This window comes from Triturus cristatus, chromosome 8 (assembly GCF_964204655.1).
Source record: "Triturus cristatus chromosome 8, aTriCri1.1, whole genome shotgun sequence".
Lineage (NCBI taxonomy): Eukaryota > Metazoa > Chordata > Amphibia > Caudata > Salamandridae > Triturus > Triturus cristatus.
The window spans coordinates 1189181866-1189201680 of record NC_140591.1 but is presented as its reverse complement, the minus strand read 5'-3'; the positions used below and the strand labels follow the sequence as shown (position 1 = coordinate 1189201680).

Below are 19815 nucleotides of genomic sequence, written 5' to 3'. Positions count from 1 at the left end.
TGTGCAAGTTGTCCTCTTCATCATCACTGATGGAATGTGTGGTGTGCTCTGCACGAGGTGTTCTTTGTCCCTCTGAAATGTAAAGGAGTGATGCAGGTTAACAGTGTTGCACATGTATGTTGAAGGATTGCAGATGTTTACATTCAGACTGCATGCCAATGTACATTGTGACTGTTTTGATGGAGCTGGATATTTGATGGGAGACAGTGTGTTTACTGACTACATGACGGATGTGTGGTAGTACCCATACATTGTCATCAGACAGTGTCAGGCAATGCATGATGTGAGTGGACAGTTGATACACACGAGCGGCACATGTTGTGAGCTCGGTCCTCTGGTGTTGCGCATTGTACCACATTGCCGTCATTGCTAAGGTACTGTGATTGCTATGTGTGTGTGCTGCATTGTGGGGGAGTTGCCCCTACAGCTCTGATTTCATCCACCCTTCTCCATTTGAGGCGGGGTACCTTTGAATTGTGTGCTTTTTGGAGGCTGTATTTGTTTTTTACTGGGGTCATATGTGCTCCCAGCCAGATTTTGTGGCCTGGTGCATTGTTTGTGTGCTGCGTGTGTTGTGCGACATGGGTTGTGGGTGCACGTGGATATGTCAGAGTGTGACCTGCTCCTTTATGGATGTGATCCGCACTGGGACACCTCCATGTCGATTCGTGGGCCATTGCATGTATTGTGACTGCAGCCATGCTGTCTGTCATGCAGTGTCACTTGCATAGTCAGTGTGGCTCACAGAGCCGGTGCTTTCCTGGATTCAGCACATGTGCATGGGTAGGTTGTGATATTGGTTTTGGAGAGGGGGGCCCCTTTGTGCACATAGTGGACGGGGGCCTATTTGGTGTTTCTATGTGTACTGCAGTGTGCCAAGGCTGTCTGGGACATGTTCCACGATCATTGTGGGTGTGCAGTGTGCGCTACACATTTGTGCATGTGTGCCATTGGGCCCATCTCCCCCCATCCCCCCCAGTCCCTGGTCATTACTCACCCTGTTACTGGTGGGTCAGGTCATTTCGGGCTATGTCCATGTCCCCAACTCCTGCTACCGTCTCCTCACTGCTGACTGTTGCCACCCTCTAGCTCGTCCAGCTCCTCTTGTGTCGCAGGACTCCCACCTCCAGTCGTCATTGCTGCATTCCTGTTGGCAGCGAGTTTCTCCTTCGTTTGGCTGTGCACTTCATGCCAGTGCCTCCTGACCTCCTCGACACTCTGATTGCATTGACTTTTGTGACGATGGAGTGCCATATTTCCGTTTGTGTTGCAAGTGCCACAGGGGAGGCGCCGAACAGTTGTTGATAGTTTTCTATTACCTCCGTGACAATGATCCGGTCTTCCTGCAGACTGAACCCCGTCTTCCTCTTCCTCTTCCTCTTCTCCTTGCCCTTCCCCGGCCCCAGGGTTCCGTGCTGGTCCTCGTGGGGCTTGGTGAGTTTGGCATGTCCTTTGCACTCGGTCCGGGTACATCCATGATGCTACGCAGTTTGAATTGGTTTTGGTGGGTTTTTCTTGTTTCTTTTATGGTGCATTTTCCCGCCAGTCGCATGGGATCTGCAGGCCTGTGTCTGGTTTTCGCTAATGTTTTTAACGTGATTGGCATCATCGCATGATTTTTTGCGTTCATGTTTCGCATTTTTGCGGCGTTGCATTGGATTTTGCGTGGCCATTTGACGCATTATCTGGTGACTATCGCATGCTACCGCCGCGTTGTGAATACTTGGTTGGCACGGCGTATTTTTCCCGTGTTGGGAGAGTTGCGTTAGGCTACTCTTGCGGCAGTTATCACATGTTCTTGTGAATATATACCCCTAAATTGTTTCCACTTTCTCTGGTGAGCGAAGATAATAACTATATAATGCTATAAAGTACACTACATCAAAAATAGGCTGGATGGAATAAAGAAATAAAATTAGACCTAGAAATGGGTGTCATGCACATCAAAATTCAATAGTTAAAGGTCTTTCAAAGAGAAGGACAGAAACTAAATTATAGAGAGGATAAGCAGCTCTCCTCACAGATCCCGCCGGTAATGGATAGAGATTAAATGACACAGGAGACATTTAAGAGAAAGGGAAAATCAGGCTGAAAGCGTAAAAAAGCAATATTTTGACTTAATAGGCTCCTTCTGTGAAATACCATAAGCTGGAGATCTAGTTGGAGGCACATATTTACAGAAAATGTAAGGCACCTATGTCCAACTAGGTGTGCAGAATAAGAAATATATGAAGGTGAAATGTCGGTCTGATCAGGGCTGGTGGAATGTCGGCTATGTATGGTTCCCCTTTGCAACTGCCACAGGTTTGCCAGAACGGCAGAATGGGCAGATATGTAAATGTATGGCTCAGGTAGATATTTTGGCCTCTCCTAGCTGGATCTGCATGTAAAAGCTGGCGAACGCCCACAAAATAAACATTCACAAACACATTGGAGCTTGGGTATTCACTTACTTTTTGTACGTAGATTGGTACCATGAAAATATACGCAATTTGCTCCTGTAACACGCCGTAGTAGGTGAATTTCTAGGCTGAGAATAGGGAGGAAGCACACATATATTTAACAAAGTTTTCCGCGAAAGAGAAGGAAAATGTAAATGGCCAAAGCAAGCTTGTGTCACATTTACGCATGTAAAGGCCACTTTAAACAAGTAAGTCACTCTGTAACCGAAGGTTTATGATATCGTGTGGGTGTAGATATTGGGGCTGATTTACAGTGTGTCGGGCAACTCGCCATCCTCCAGAGAAGCGGTGGTAATGACCTCTGACACACTCACACTGTATGGCTGCCCCTTTACAGGAGCCCTACCCCAGCAGCTTCTCTAATGGCATTCAAAGTTTGCTGAGTGGATGCCATGTTTCATTCAGGGGCCAATGAAACTTTTTGGTTTTACAAAAACCAACTCCCCAAAGTAGGAGTTTGATTTTGTAAATCAAACAAATTGTCACTGACACCAGTGTTCACCCAGGATGCAGGGGCCATTTTCTTTTTTATCTTCGGGACCGCCAGGCTACACTGGCATCCACATGTTCATCAGGCTGCTGGGGAAAGTTTACCTTTTTACAACTTTAAAAAAAAGTTTATTTGAGAGTTATAGTTCCCTGGACCGCTCCTTACTCCACCAATACAAATTGTTTAACTCACAAAGTGGAAGGGGTCACATGGGCACCCATTCCCGTTTGTGAATGGCTTATCACCCCAACTGGAAAGTTAGAAATTTCTTATCACAAACATTGATACATCTCGCTCCAATGTGCAATTTGGAAGGGACACCTACCACATCCACACTGTGAATATTTATCCATTTGCGATCCAATTTTAGGGGTCAGTAAAACTCTTTAAATGGGATTAGTAGATAAATAATTTCGAATTTCTCCGACACCATGCATTGGGTATCCTTAGTATGTTGAGGAAGTGCTCGCTATTTCTTTTCCTGTACATATACTCATAGTCTGAGTGTGAGCAAATCAAGGTGAGTCGCCGATCCATCAATGGCATGCGATGTAGGAATTAAGCAGTCCTGTAGAAATTCACGCTGGTACGCTACAGTTCACATAGATTACCTGGTAAAGCTATGTGGGCATGAATAATGGATAACATAGAATCCACAAATTTCCACTATTCCCTAGATAAAGTACTCTGGGAGATGACACCTGCCACTGCTATTGTGCCTTGCTCTCTGATACTGGAAAGTGTAGTAAACACTGGACCTTTAATTGTGTGGGAATGACCAAACTACACTGTGTGTGCCCACCTAGCTCAGGTAGTAGTTTATTCATGAGGTATAGGATGACTGACCTTCTAAACCTCTAAATGGCACAGGACTCCATCTTTGTAAGGCCACATATTTTAACTCTCTTTCTGAATATCCTACCCCTTCTCTATTTTTATGGGCTAGACGTTTTCAGATCCTCCTCCGCATGACATAGAGTGGTGCCATTTTTTAAAGTATGTGTTGCATTTTGGGTCTACTTTTGTAGTTTGCACCTCTGCTCCCATTTTTGGGTAATTTGGAAGTGTACTTAGTTTTTTAAGTGACTATTCACACATTACAAATGGTCTGTGCACATTTGCAGTTCGCTAATCCTAATAAGAGACTCCCAATTTTCAGTCACATTTTACAGCTTCTATAATTATTTGGTTTATTGTGCTATTTTTGCATTTTGCGGGATTCTATACATTACTAAGAGCTGCTACTGCACCACTAACTGAACTTGCAACAGAATCGCAATTTGCGATCGTTTGATACACCAGGGGCAAAGTCAATTGAGAGAAGTGAAAACAATCAAGTGGGACAAACTACACTGAATTCAACAGCTGAGTGAAGTTGTGGTATGTAATTTTCTTTGTGAACAGTAAAGTGTGGAGGGTCTTTGTATGTTGCTGAAAACGTTTTTGTTTTTTTCTCGAAGAATCTTACATTTGCGATATTTTGCTCTTGGAAAAAAATGTTTTTAGATTGGTGGTATGACAAGATTTAGAGTTCTGAATTAAAATTTCTTCAATTTGCGGAAAAGTGCTAAATATGATGGCGAATCCCCTGGTTGAATTACCCCTATCATGGTGTGTGTATATAATGCAGGAAGTTCCACTGATCCTGCATCGTGCTTCGACCACTGGAGTATTTAGCATGATTACTCAGCCCTAAATTGGGCCATTTTTCTTGGTTTAGAGTTGGCTAGTAATGAAACGTCAGGCTTCTGAAATTGAAACGTAAACTCCATTGGCTGGGCTCGCTCACCTAATGTCCATATAATATGTCCATATGTTATAAGACGTTCAACAAGTAGGGTTTCAGCCATATTTAGAGCTTCCTTCAGAAATTTAAGGATTTTCCATTGGCACAGACTTTCACTCAGGATTTTATTCCATTGCCAAGTTAGTCACTTTGGAGAAAACTAAGCAGGGCATGCCTCTGATGGATGTGAACATAGGTGCAATCTAACCAGTTGCTGCCAACACTCTGAGGATCTGCTTATCTTTTTATATTCAGTGTTTGCAAAAAATATCGTTTTATAAATATTGGTAGACAGATATATCGGAAATTAAATATCTTGGCACTTAAATATAGTGATGTAGAAATATCTTTGACAAGAGTATTGTTTTCTGAAGTAATATCATTGTAAATAATACAGATGTTTTTAATATCATTTTAACTGTTGTTTATTTATTTTAAAGTGTTTTAGTTGATGAATTAATTTATGTGATACTATTGTTTATATAATTGTTTTATTAACTGTTTCTAAAATATAGTTTGTAATGGTAAGTGATTTCGATTTTTTAAATATATTTTTAATAGCAATTTATACTTTTTTAGCCTGTTGTTGGTTTTGTGGGGATAGGGTGGGACGTTAATTAGGCAATAAATAATTAAGAATTATTTAATACATTTTATTTAATTATATGATTGATATTTATTGTGCAATTTATGTAATACTGATTTATTTTCATTACTTATTATGTATGCGCTGTTTGGTTTGGAGGCATATAGGGTGAGAAGTTTAATTATTAATTGTCAGTTAAATGTTTAATTTATTTTAAATATGTAAGTTGTAGGGGTATAGGGAGGGCTAATTAATTAATAATTTATTAACAATTGTTTATTAAATGCTAATACTTTTATCAAATAGTAAATATGTAAATTGACTAATGGTTTTCATTTTCTTACATCTATATATATACATATTTTATGTTAGTTAATTTTTTTAATTAAGAGTTCTTGGGGGTTACTAATATATGTGATGTTTTTGAAGAGAAGTATATAGTCCCTACTCTTGTTTAGACCACAATAGGAATAGTAAAAGGAACCTCTTCTTTGTTAAACACTTTCCTTACCGTTGCGCGGTTTGGAGTGGGAAAAGTAAATCTCACCCCTCCATAACCCAATGCTTTCCCTACTGTTGCAGGGACTGGAGTGGGGATAGTACATTTTACCCCACCAAAGTCCAACACTTTCCCTACTGTCACACTGAGTGGGATAGGAATAGTACATTTCACCCTTCTGAAATCCAACGCATTACCTACTGTTGCAGTGACTGGAGTTGGAATTGTAAATTTTACCCCTCCAAAGTCCAACATTCCCTACAGTCACGCTGGCTGGAGTTCAAATAGTAAATGTCCCCCTTCAGAAATCCAATGCTTTCCCTACTTTTTAACAGACTGAAATTAAAATAGTCCATCCAAGCCACCAGTTGCCAAATGGGGACTTCAATTTCCAGTGTCCTTTGCGCCAGGAGGCGCCGACGCCTGCGACCGCGCACGGAGGCGCACGAGAGTGTTCAGGGCTCCCGCAGCGCGGGAGCCCATCCAAGCCACCAGTTGCTGCATCAGGGACTTCAATTCCCAGGGTCCTTTGCGGCAAGTGGCGCAGATGCCAGCTTCCGCCCCCCGGAGCTGCACAAGAGTGTTCAGTGCTCCCGCAGCGCGGGAGCCCATCCAAGCCACAAGTTGTCGCACTGGGGACATCAATACCCAGTGTCCTTTGCGCCAGGAGGCGCCGACGCCAGCGACTGTGCCCGGAGAAGCACAAGAGTGCTCGGGGCTCAAGCAGTGCGGGAGCCCTTCCAAGCACCAGTTGCCAGGTCAGGGACTCCAATACACAGAGTCCTTTGTGCCAGGAGGCGCCGATGCCAGCGACTGCACCCAGAGGTGCAATAGAGTGCTCGGGGCTGCCCCAGCGCGGGAGCCTGTCCAAGCCACCATTGCCGCATTGGGGACTTCAATCCCCAGGGTCCTTTGCGCCAGGAGGTGCCGATGCCAGCGACCGTGCCTTTAGGCACATAAGAGTACTCGGGGCTCCCGCAGCGTGGGAGCCCATCCAAGCCACCAGTTGCTGCATCGGACACTTAAATTCTCAGGGTCGTGTGGTTTTTTGTGTTGTTTGTTTAAAATGAAACCGTATTGTGGGGTCGGAGTGATGTGGCCCACGACGCTGATACCTCCTGATTTTGCTCCTCCGCAACGCCAAGTGTTTTGGAATGTATGTCATATGCTCCTGTCATTCTAGCGGCCGGCCGGAAGGTTGTAGGCCCATACCTGTATATTCTTGAGATTGCAATAAACGGTTTCAAAAAAAAAAAAAAAAAAAAAAAAAAGAATTCTCAGGGTCCTTTGCGCCAGGAGGCGCCAATGCCAGCGACCATGCCCGGAGGTGCACAAGAGTGCTGGGGCTCCTGAAGCGCGGGATGCAGGCTGGCTTGCCCGGGACACGCACGGGGGAAGCCCGGGCCAAGGGCGGGCCAGTCTGTGCATGTCAGACTGGGCCACCTCCTTGACATTTACACCACTGCTACCCACGCCTGCACATCTCTTGGCTGTTCCTCTGAGGACTAAGGACTTGAGGACCAAGGTATTGTTTGATCATTCCCCTTGCTCATGTAGCAGTATTACTGTTGTGCCATCTGTTGGGGCCCGTGTGCTGTGTATTAGCTCCTCAATGGGAAAGCGAAAGGCTAACGAGGAGGGCCCGAAAGCTGCCAAACTAAAGAAGAGTAAAACTGCCACAATCACCACTGAGGGTCATAAAGATGGGGGAGCGAGGGTACTTCACTGCATTGATAGCCTTTTGTATGAATTTGAGGGCCTCCTCAAATCACACAGACCTTGTACCCAGTACATAGTTCCACGACCCTTGAAAGACCCATTTATAGTCTCTTTAATGGCCGCAATTCACCATCTCTCAACATAGGAAAAGAGAGGAAACTAGAAACAGTCGTCCCAAAACCTAGTCCGAGTGGGGTTCAAAATACAGCTATAGAGGGGGAAGTGTCTGTAGATGACCTCTTTATTTTCCAGTGCAGTAACATCTATGCTCAACTTTTAGATACGGCAGATGCTGTGGATAAGCTTACGGAAACAAAAAGTGAGGCACTAAAAGGGGGGCCTAAGGCAAAATGACGAAACAAAAGAAAAGCCGACCCATTGACGAGCTCAATTGCTCGCAACAGGGGAAAAGCAGACCATCCTAGTGGAACTACAGACACACACAAAAACCCCATATGTAGTTAACCATCTGTGTCAAGCTCATTAATAGTCCAAATTCTGAATGTGACTGAAGAAATAAAAGCACTTAAGGCAGTGGTAGGTCGTCTTTCTGAATCCTTCAGTAGGATACATATAGATGCCCAACTACTAAAAGATAACTTAGGATCCAAGCCTATACCCTTGGTATATGACTAGGGTGGATTGGATAACTATCAACCACTGATAGGGGGTCCTCAGACCACCAATAGAGAAGCTGGTGGTAGTAGTGCCAGTAGTACAAATCAAGGCAGGGCAAAGGGACTTCACCATGCTCCAAATAGGACATGGGGCGACAAACCAAACAGGATGGTGCATTCTAACTTTCCCGCGCTAAAACAGACGATGGCCCCTCCAACAAGCATTCCATCCCCTTGGGCCTCCAGGTATCCCCCTTTTCATGGCAGTGGCACTATCCCAGCATGGAAGCGGACAATATACCTGACCAACATACCCAAGCCCGGACCCAGACTTCACATAGAGGATGAGGCGTCCCTGATTGACAAATCTATTCACTGAATCAGGCGAGTGCGGGGATGCTGATCCATAATAAGGGACGACATTGTTGGGGCTAGAAGGCACTCTACCCTGAGGGCCGATACGGATGCTATAGCTCTTACTCTAACACATCACGACCTGGTCGAGAATCTGGTAGCCTATTACTCATGGAGACAACATCTTTTTGAAACGACTATTTGCCTTAAGTTCAGTCCCCCTGGTGGGACCAGTGAATCCACCTCAAATGTCCTTGCTGCTTCCTAACAAACTTTATCTATGTTTATCGAGATAGATTGATGGTTCCCTCCGCCCCCCCCCCCGGGTTCGGTGGCGGTTCCGATAGAATGCACCAGCACGTACCCCACTCCATTCTTAACAAGGAATTATTTAATTGAGATAGGATCCCCTGATCTCAGCCAAATCATGAATTTGGCCTCACAGCTCCTAATGTTGCGCTAAACACCAACATATGCTAAACGTCGTGCACCATTTCTAAATTATCTTGGAACATCGCTGGGTTGAGGAATAGGGGCGATGTTCCTGTTTGGAATAATTATACAGAAAAATGTGATGTATGTGCCTTCTAGAAAACCTGGTCCATAGAGCTGCTTTAGCATCCTGGATACCTAAATTATTATATCCCAAACACCCAGGGTATCAGTGGCCGCCCGCTGGGGGGCATCACAATCTGGGTTAGACAAGATATAGGTCTCAAGATCTGGGTTTTACCCTCAGAATGCAGTGATTCTTGCAATTATGGTGGCGCTTTGCCATATGGAACTTGTGCCATTGTAAATGTATATGCCAGAGGCCTGAGTGGGGGGTGAAGATCTGAAACCATCAATGCCTTAGGCGGGCTCTTAAACACTCTCCCAGGAGAAGCTGGAGCTGTAGTTGCTGGGTATCCAAACACAACATTTGAACAGCTTGAAAGTGAGGACAATGACCTCGCGATGGAGGAGGATGAGCACTGGGGTGTCCCAGTTCTGGAACTACACCAATTAAACGTTGGACTGAGGCTGCTATTTAATTAAAGGCTCTCTGTTTGGAGCATGGCTTAAGGGCAGCAAACTGCCAACCCACTTCCGATAGGCCAGGGTCAAACACTTTTAACAATGGTTACCATTTAAGCCGCATTGATTACCTCCTAGTTAGCTTGAACCTATGCCATACCCTTGAGGATATGGCCATTCAGGCACGCATAGAGAGCAATAATAATCCACTCTGCTCACGGTTCATATTCAGCGATCTTAGTGTACCAGTACAACCAGTTAGTTTACCCACTACTAGTGATCTTTTAGTTTCAAACAATACGCGCCGCGTTAAATGACCCAGGATTCCAGCATGTCCAGAAACACTATCCATCATAAGTAGCGAGCTTGAGAGTACAGTTAGATTGAAGGAGACATGCCACTCCTCCCATGAATTGGCCAAAGAACTCACACAGCTGCACAACTTACTGGTTTTGAAAATTTGCGGGCATTTCTAAAAACAAAGTAAGACTAGGGCGAAAGACATCATGCCCAAACATCATTGGTACAATCATGACTGTAGATGTGCCTGTAAAGCGCTTGGTGAAGCAATTAAGTTGGGTGCTGCGGCTAGAGTACGTATTGCTGGGACTACCTACAAGAATGTTATTTACTGCACCAAAAAATCTTGGGACAAGGACAGATGGCAGGGATTAAAATGTGCTTGTGATAGCAACAACTCCAAGTGGTTTTGGAATGTGGTTAAATGGGGCAGGGGTGAAATAGCACAGCCACTGGAAAATCACGTTGACCCTGATGTGTGGGTTAGCCATTTTGCCACTCAAATTGCTGAAGATGAAGAAGAGGATAAGTTACCATTTCCGACCTATCCCTTCCCTGCTGGCACGGTATTCGATGAGGCAGATGCTAGTGGTGCACTTAGTGCTCTAACAGGTGGTAGAGCTCCAGGGTTAGACTGTATCCCTGCCGACATTTTCTTGTATGATAGACCGAAATGGTCAACCTACATACTATTACTCGCTAACACCATAGCCCAAAGAGCACCTATTCCAGCTACCTGGTGGGAGGCGGAGAAAATTCCCATATATAAAAAAGGAGACAAATCCATACCTGGTAACCATAGGCCAATAAGGCTTATAGAGTCCATACAGAAAGTGGTGGCCAGGCTTGTTTTGGCCAAGGCCAGGCGTGGTTAGAGGCAAATTCCATCTTCACCCCTCTACAGGCAGGCTTCATGGCCCATATTAGCACAACTGACCAGGTCTTTCATTTTGTTCTTATATACTGGCAAACTATTACTCTCGGCAAAGGCAGCATGTTGACCTCAAATCCGCCTTCGACCTGGCCTCACGGAACAAATTGTGGGAGGTCTTGAAGGAGATGGGGATGCCTCTTGATTTACTCTCCCTGGTCACCTTCCTCCATGAGGAAAATTATGCACAAATACGTTGGGGGGCAGCAGGAAACAAGATAGATCCTTTCCCTATGCGTAAGGGTGTTCGCCAAGGATGTGTGCTGGCTCCCACATTGTTTTCTCTCTTCATAAATGGGGTCGCAAACTTCCTTGATGCCACCCTCACTGATCCTCCTGTCTTAGCTGGACGAAAAATCTCCATTTTAATGATTGCGAATAACACGCTGATAATCTCCAAAACACTGAGTGGATTGCAGAGTGCCCTCCATCGCTATGAAGAGTTCTGTCTTGTGAGGGGTCTTAAAATTAATGTCGCTAAGACATAGTTGATGGCATTCAATCAGCACAGATCGTTCAAAGGGAAAATGATGATGGATGGGCTACCTCTGGAGTAGGTTGATGCTTTTGTCTATCTGGGCATCAAACTGCGGAAGCACATGAGGTGGAAGCCACATCGCAGTTATGGCACTAAAGCATCGGCAGTTAGCTGGTACCCTTAGAAAGTAATTTAAAATCTCTGTGACAAAGACCCTTAGCCCGGTACTTCAAATGTATAACAGCAAAGTGGTGAGCTCAGTCCTTTAAGGGGCTGAGCTGTGGGGCCTAGAGAACTTGACCCAGCTAACAATAACCAAGAATGTGTTTTTGCCAGACTACAGTCAATTCTATTCCGGCGTAGATTATGGTGTACGCAGGAACTGGCAGTATATACAGAGGGCTTAAGGGATATCATAAATTTGGATCACTTTCACAAAATTAGCTGGCTGCGAGATCTGAGAAGTCTGATCAATAAAATGGGATAATCGCAACTATGGGATTCCCCTTCCACCTCAACGTTTCCGTCAAAAAATAGCCTCAAAGAAACTTACTGGGAAATGGTTGCACCTGAGGAGTTTAGGCGCTATGACCCTATTTCACTCTTGAGGCTCTTTCTTCAGATAAAACCATGTCTGAGTCTCAAGCCCTGTTGGAATATTATTAAAAAGCCTTTGGACCGAATACTCTACTTCCAATTTATATCAGGATCTTTGCCCCTGAAGTTCTTTTCATCCAAATGGTCCCCCACTGGGGACAACAAATTTCATGCATGCGAAAGATATATAGAATCATTTTCGCATGTGCTTTTTGCCTGCCCCACTTACGTTGGCCCACGGAAAGCATGGCTGGCTCAGCTCTGTAAGAACCTGGGCACAAGATCCCACAACATAGCCCTGCAAATCCTTTGCTCTGATCCGTCACCCAGGTATGCAATCCGGGTGGCAAAATTCTTGAGGTGGATGTGGCACCTACGTTCCAACCAAATCAGGGCTGGTAAATGATCATGATGAAATCCTTCAATTTTGTGTAGGAGCATGTAGGCACATCAGGACATATGAGGCCCATTTCGTCTGCCAAGGTGCTTAAGACTGTCTTGCACTTGTTGCTTTTTAACTTTGTTTTATCATGTTATGTTTGATATAATGATAGCTATAATTGCCTCTTTGCACAAATGTTTTAACTCAGATTTGAACCTTTGTACTCTTGATTCGCAAACTTTTTATCTGAAACGCGTTTATGACTTGCATAGTAGAAAAAAGCTTCTTTGATTGACTGGCTAGTAAATTTTACCCCTCCAAAATTGAACACTTTCCCTATTTTTGATCTGTTTGTAGTGGGAAAAATAAATTTTACTCCTTGAAATCCAATGCTTTCCCTACTTTTGCCCTGTTTGGAGTGAGAATAGTATATTTCACTCCTCTGAAATCCAACACTGCCCCTACTGTTGCAACAGACTGGTGTGGGAATATCACATTTTGCCTCTCCAAAGACCACAGCTTTCTCTACTGTTGCACAGTTTGGAATGGTAATAGTAAATTTTACCCCTCCGAAATCCAGTGCTTTCTCTACTGTTGTGTGGTTTGGACTTGCTTAGACTCAAGTGGGAATAGTAAATGTCACCCCTCAATACAACACCTTCCCTACTGTTGCACTGACTGTAGTGAGAATAGAAAGTCTAACTCTGAAGTCCAACACTTTCCCTATTATTGCGGTAACTGGAGTAAGAGTAGTAAATGTAAACCCTCTGAAGTCCAACACTTTCCCTAATGTGCAATTTTGAAATTTATTTTAACGCTTATAGTATTTTCTGCAAATGTTTTTTTGGGATTTTTCAATTTTTATATTTTATTTAGGGCCCGATCGCGAAGTCGGACGAACCTGAGTCTGGCCGACATCGCTCTGTGAAATGGAACCGAACAACCTCCTGTCGTTGGTTACAGCCCAGCTGTTAGGAACAGGTTTCGGTTGCAATCCTTTACTTTGCTATGGGAGCATGTATTCTGAATGGAATGCATGCTCTAATGGCAAAGAGCAGAGATGCAGTTCATCCCTGCACCCGGTGGCAGGCACCTCAAGGGTTTAGGGATGAACAGGGGGCCACAATAGGTGCCCCCTAGGCAGCCATAAGGTGGCCTTGCGGCCTTTGGGGCCCTGCTGGGGGCCCCAAAAACAGATTCCCAATGCCTTTCTGTGTCAGAAAGGCCGGCACAGAAAGGCAGTGGGAAACTGCCAGTGTAATCCCTTGGCCGGAAAGAGTCGGCTGATGGATTTGTGAAGGCATTCCGAAAAGCGGACAGCCTGTCGTAAGCCATTCTGAACTCCTGTTTGGAATAATTTGAGACCGACCGATGGACTCCATCCAAATGGGTCGGTCGGAAATTATTCCATCAGGAGATTACGATGCGGTAAGAATGGGCTCTGACTGATGGTCGGAGAATTTTCTTACCGCAATGTAATCAAGCCCTTATTGTCTAAATTATTCTTTTTTTAAAATCGATTGTTTATATTTTTATCATTTTATTATGTATGTATGTTATATTTTTATTACATATATATGTGTTTTTTATATATATATATATGGACGGAGTGTTTCAAGGAAGGGCTGCGCAGCCCGCCTGGCATTAAGGAAAGATTTGGAAACAGCCAGGGTTTGCAAAGGCAACCTTGCCTTACACGCAGTGCTCATTGGAAAATCTGTAAAGGCACCAGCACAAACGAACTGAAAGTAACCTCAGCTGTTCGAAAGGAGTGGTGTGACCTTGGTAAATGTCATAATTCTCTACTTTATGCCACAAATGGAATTTGATCCTTTAAAAGCACGGAAGAAGTATTGAGTGATACAGTGCACCAAAGGTCACATAAATGAAAAATCAGTGATTGTGGAAGGACATGTTCTACATTATGCACAACAAGGAATTATGGACAATGTGGTCCTTTGAATTCTATGAACTACGAACAGTGACTCGCAAATGAGGATGCAATTAAAAAAGAACTTGAACTCATTTAACAAGGCATAAAATTGTTTGAAAATATAACTGTTTTCATTGTGAGCTCAGGCAAAACATCGTTAAACAAAATATCTTTTTTACATTTGAAAGTTCTCAGTCTCTCATAGATGCTTTTTAGATGAAAAAGTCAAATGTCACTTGCATGCTGCATGACTTATCCAGCCCCTCGAAATACAACAGCCATTGTGCCTTCAATTGCCTGTGCCATGATGTTCTATTTCCGTCCCTCGTCTGCCAGGGTCTCAAATGTTTCACCATCCTACAGGTTTCTGTATATATTACTTTATAATATAAGTGACATTTGACTTTTTCATCTAAAAAGCATCTATGAGAGACTGAGAACTTTCAAATGTAAAAACGATATGCTTTCAATCAAGTTGCAAGTATTTAAACACACGCTGACATGGCAGCCAGGAAAGAGGTATTGGGACCTTGAACTGTGTTTGTCCTTCGTCACTGACTGTGATTGTGTGCCTCTCCAATTAGATCGTTTTACAATGTATTTAAACATGTGCAATGCCTAATGTCAAGTTGATAAGCACTGAAGAAGGCTAGACGCCGAAATGCATTTGCTGAAATAAATTCAACTGGAATATGTCCCGTGAGTGCTCCACGTTTGTAGTTGTATATTTTCCCGTGATTTCGCCCTCACGTTTCAGCGGAAAGCAGCACCCGTCACGAGTTCTGCAGTTTAGGGTGAGCCTGGAGCCAATATATATATATATATACACAAATATATATATTTTTCATAGTAATACATTAAAAACATGATATGATATAAAGCAAATGTTTTGCATCATATATATATATACACATACAAACATACATAATTAAATATTAGTGAAATACATTTAATTTACATTACATTAAATATATATTTAAATTTACATTGCTTATTAAATATGTAACATATACTATGTTAACTCCATTTACATTACAACATTGATATTTTTGTCTATTTTTGGACAATACTAGTGTCAATGATATTTTTTCCTAAGATTTCTGTGCTTATCATTATAAGTATAGAAGCCCGATATTGTGGTAAATTATATTTATGTCAACAATATTGTTTACCATGATATTGTGGCAGTTATCCGGCTAGTCCCGTTGATGTCTTGCTGGATTTTTCTTGTTTGTATTGAAAGCCATTTGTTTACCAAGACATAAAAGAACCTTCAATCTGTTTAGAGCTATCTGTATACTTCGTTCAAGTTTGTGAGGTCCCCAGAGAATGACATTCACACGTTTCTTCTAAATGCAAAGTTCCTGCAACAAGTTTCCTTTAGTTAAATGACTCACTTGTACACCTTGAGGAAGATGCTGTACATTTAAACTAAAATGTGCATTATTATTATTTGTTCTGTACCTCAGTTCACACATGTATACTGACATGGAGCAAATCCAATTGAAATGAAATCATCATCAATGAAAGTGTGTTTTTCTGGCTTAGGCTAACTAAGCCTCAGTAAGAGCTCAACACTGTCTTGTTCAAAATGGATGCTGTATCATGAATTTCATTCTGTGATTATATTTCTTGCTTAACACTACGTGCAACAAGATGTGGATTGCTTTTTCTAAATGGCATTGTTCTCCAAGAGCCTGATAGAGGAGACCCTTTTCAATCATAATCCAAGGATCTTCCACTTACATGGGGTATTGCATTTATTCACAATGGTTCACTGTTGTTTATGTAACTAGTTCTAACACCTCCGGATGACATTAGATCAGAAGGCGCAAATCCATATTCATGTTGTCGGATAGGGCTAAGTGTTAGACCTCGCATCCTTGGTGTATTTCCTATTTGTCTTCAGACCTCCTGCTTTCACTGTTTTCCTGCTTTCGTTATGCTGGCTTTCAGAATCTGGGTACTTTTCCACTGTTAACCAATGCCAGTGCGCATGTGCTCTATAGATGAAAACATGGTAACATTGGCTTATCCATACTTGCCATATTTACTGTACCTATAAGTCCCTAGTAAAGTGCACTACATGTGCCCATGGCCTGAAATTTTAATACTACTAGGGAGCCTGCAGCACTGATTGTTCCACCCACTTAAGTAGCCCTTTAAACACGTCTCACACCTGCCATTGTAGAGCCTGTGGGTGCAGATCAAAACTGCCATGTTGACCGGGAAAGTTAACCTCCTTGCCAGGCTGAAATCTTCCTTTTTTTTACACATAGGTCACCCTTAGGTAGGCCCTGGAAAGCCCATGGGCAGGGTGCAGTGTATTTAGAAAATAGGACATGCACTTTTTTAAGTTTTACATGTACTGGTAGTGAAATACTTTTAAATTCATTTTTCACTACTGTGGGGCTGTCTCTCCATTAGGATAACATTGGGCTTGCTGTATTACAGTTTAATTTCCAATTGCAAAGAGATAGGGGCCCCCAAATTTGGTGTCTCTGGCATCCCAATTTAAAAACACAACTTATGGTGAATATGGATTTTAAATTGCAATTCTAAAAGTGCCACTTTCTAGAAAGTTGGTATTTTATTACTGTAACCATTTGGTGCCTTCTGCCTGTCTCTGAATACATGTCTGGAGTGGGTTACAGCTGGCTTTGTTCTTTCCCTCTAGACAGCCATGCAGAAAGGAAGCTTAGGTGTGTCTGATGTGTCATCCACATACTGATAGGCCATCCTAGGCTGGATGGAAAGGAGGAGCAGACACACCTGAAAGGGCTGTGTCATGTCCCCCAAATCCCTACAATCAGTCTGGAGCCAAGGCAGGAAATACAGGGACTTGTGCACTCTCTCACTTTAAAGGCCCAACTGGGTATACGTACTGGACCTCTGAGACCACCCACTCAGAACACTTCTGGAACTGAGGATATTCTACCTGGAAGAAGGACAAGCTGTGCTGCTAGATGGACTGCCACTCTGCTAGACTGCTTTGATGTGCTGGCCTGTTGCCCTCTTACCTGAGAGTTAGAAGAACTGGACCTGCATAAATACATTCCAGAACCTAAATATATTCAAGGGATTGTTGGTTTGCCTCCTGTTCTGAAGTCTCAGGGATATGAAAGACTTCTCTTCAACCTACAAACAGCACCTGGACTTAGCTTGTTGCAAGCCTTGCTCTGTCAAGTGGGGCCAACCCTGTCCTGGGCCCTTGCAAGTGAGAAACTTTGTTGCACTGATCAGAACCGACGCATCCTATGCTGCAAGAGCAGAATCGATGCATCGCCACTACAGCATGAAGTGCACTTAAAACTGCCTCTTTGGAACCAACTCATCGCCGCAACTGCGTGGAGAAAGATCAACGCATCTCCTCTCCAGCGTGAAGATATTTGGGGCATCTCATTTGGAAATGCCGTACTTTAGAGCCGGTGCATTGCATAAGGAACTGTTGTATTGCCGCCACTGCGTGGAGAAATCTGGTGCATCACCCCAACTGTGCGGGGATCACCGACACATCGCTCGGCTGCACCCCGAACCCTAGCTGAGCCTAGGTGAGTCCCTGTATCTGGTGAACGCTCACGGTCAGACTGAACTCTTAAGTTTTTACCAGTCCGGTGTAACCAATTAACACTTTAGGCGCTTACTGCTTTGAAGTGATATTTTTGCATTTGATCTTTAAAAATTCATTTCTCGACTTCTACTGATTGGATTTTTGGACGTTTTGGCGTTTTGGTCTTGTTTTAGTCTATTATTCTAAACTGGTGTGGGGTCTTTTTATAGTGTTTTCACTGTGTTACTGTTTGATGTATTGCACAAATACTTCACACATTGCCTCCTGAGTTAAGTTAAGTTATGGTGTGTTTGTGAACTACCCTGACTAGGATAGTGGTTCCTGCTTGGACAGGGTGCATACCGCTACCAGACAGAAATCCAATTCCAAACAACAAGGATTATATGATGGTTAGAAGTGTGACAATGTGACATGTTGGAGCAATTATCATACCATGCTGACTTTGCAGTTCTTCGTAATCAGTACGCAACGTTTTAAAAAAGAACGCCCCAGGGTGGTAGGGAATATTGAGAAACAGATAAAGAAATAAAGAAATTGGGGAAGGACAATCATCTTAATAAGGGATGCTCTACCTGCGAACGACAAGGGAAGCGATATCCACCTCGTGACATTACTGGCCAGTCTCGTAATGGCCACCCCATAATTCAATGTTAGCGTGTCTTCCTTATCCCTAGTCACTTGTATGCCAAGATAGCGGAGGTCAGAGGCACACCACTCTAGCGGAAAATCCGGCTGGAACTTAGGAACCGCGGCCGTAAGGGGAAATATCTGCGACTTCCCCCAATTAATATGCACTCCGGACAATCTTCCAAACACCAAGAATTCTCTCAATAAGGGATTGATGTTTTGCTGGGGATCCCTGACATATAACGTGACATCATCAGCGTACAATGATAGAAGAAGCTGACGCTGATAACACCGAAAGGCCTTATCTTGGTGTTTCTGACGTAGCCGACATGCAAGCGGCTCAATCGCAATGGCGAACAATATTGGAGAGAGCGGGCACCCCTGCCGGGTGCCCCGCGAAATAAGGAACGAGGGGGAAATATGACCATTTATCAGCACCTTTGCAGTGGGCTGACAGTACAACAACTGTACCCAGGAAATGAATACCCTGGGAAATCCCATCTTTTGTAGCACACCAAACAGATAATCCCACTCCACAGAATCAAAAGCCTTGGTGGCATCTAAAAATACGGCAGCAAGTGGGAGCTCCGGGTCTACATTCTGTATTAGCGAGAACAGTGTGCGCAAGTTATGGGTGGTAGCCCGCCCAGGGACAAACCCCGACTGGCCAGGGAGAACAATCCTATCCATCAATAACGTTAGGCGATTAGCCAAAACCTTGGCCAGAATCTTAGTGTCGCAATTTAGGAGTGAAAGGGGTCTAAAGGAGTCACAGGAGTTGCTGGGTTTACCCGGCTTCAGCAGTGATGTTATCAGCCCTTCCCTCATTGATGTCGGGAGCATACCAACCTCGAGGGATTCCTCAAAGACTTCCTTGAGTACTGGCGCCATGGTATCTATATAACTCTTATAGAATTCCACAGGGAGGCCATCCAATCCAGACGCCTTCCCGTTCTGCAGGGACATAATGGCATCCTTGATCTTGTCAATCTCAAACGGCGCACTCAGGACTTCCCTATGTGTATCACTGAGCCAGCATAGCGCTATATCTCCCATAAACGCATCTAAATCCGCCGTGCCCTGACGCTGTGAGGTATATAACGTAGTATAATGGGAAGTGAATGCGTCAAGGATTCCCAGAGTATCTTGAGATGTCTGACCCCCAGGCATTTCTATTTCTAATATCTGCGTATTGGTACGCGGACAACGCGTAATGTCGGCTAATGCCCTCCCAGGACGCTCACCCTCACCATATCGTCGAGCCACCCAGTATCGCCCCTTGAACTTGACCTCCCTGGCTGCAGCGTTTTCATACTCAGAAAGTTTCTCCCTGAATTCTGCATGTATCCGACCTGCTTCCCCTCGTATCATCCGTTCCTCCAGCCCCTTTAAATCCTGCTCAATATTCTTAAGCGAACGCTGTAGATCACGCAGGACGCCAACACTTTTTGAGATACAATACCCCC

At 43.8% G+C, this 19815-nt stretch overlaps 1 protein-coding gene across 1 annotated transcript in view; it reads left to right on the top strand.

The window, feature by feature from the left end:
- The window catches only part of LOC146805595 (gamma-aminobutyric acid receptor subunit gamma-3), a 1239042-nt gene that overhangs the window by 1195108 nt on the left and 24119 nt on the right, over nucleotides 1-19815 (top strand). The gene's annotated exons all lie outside the window — the stretch shown is intronic.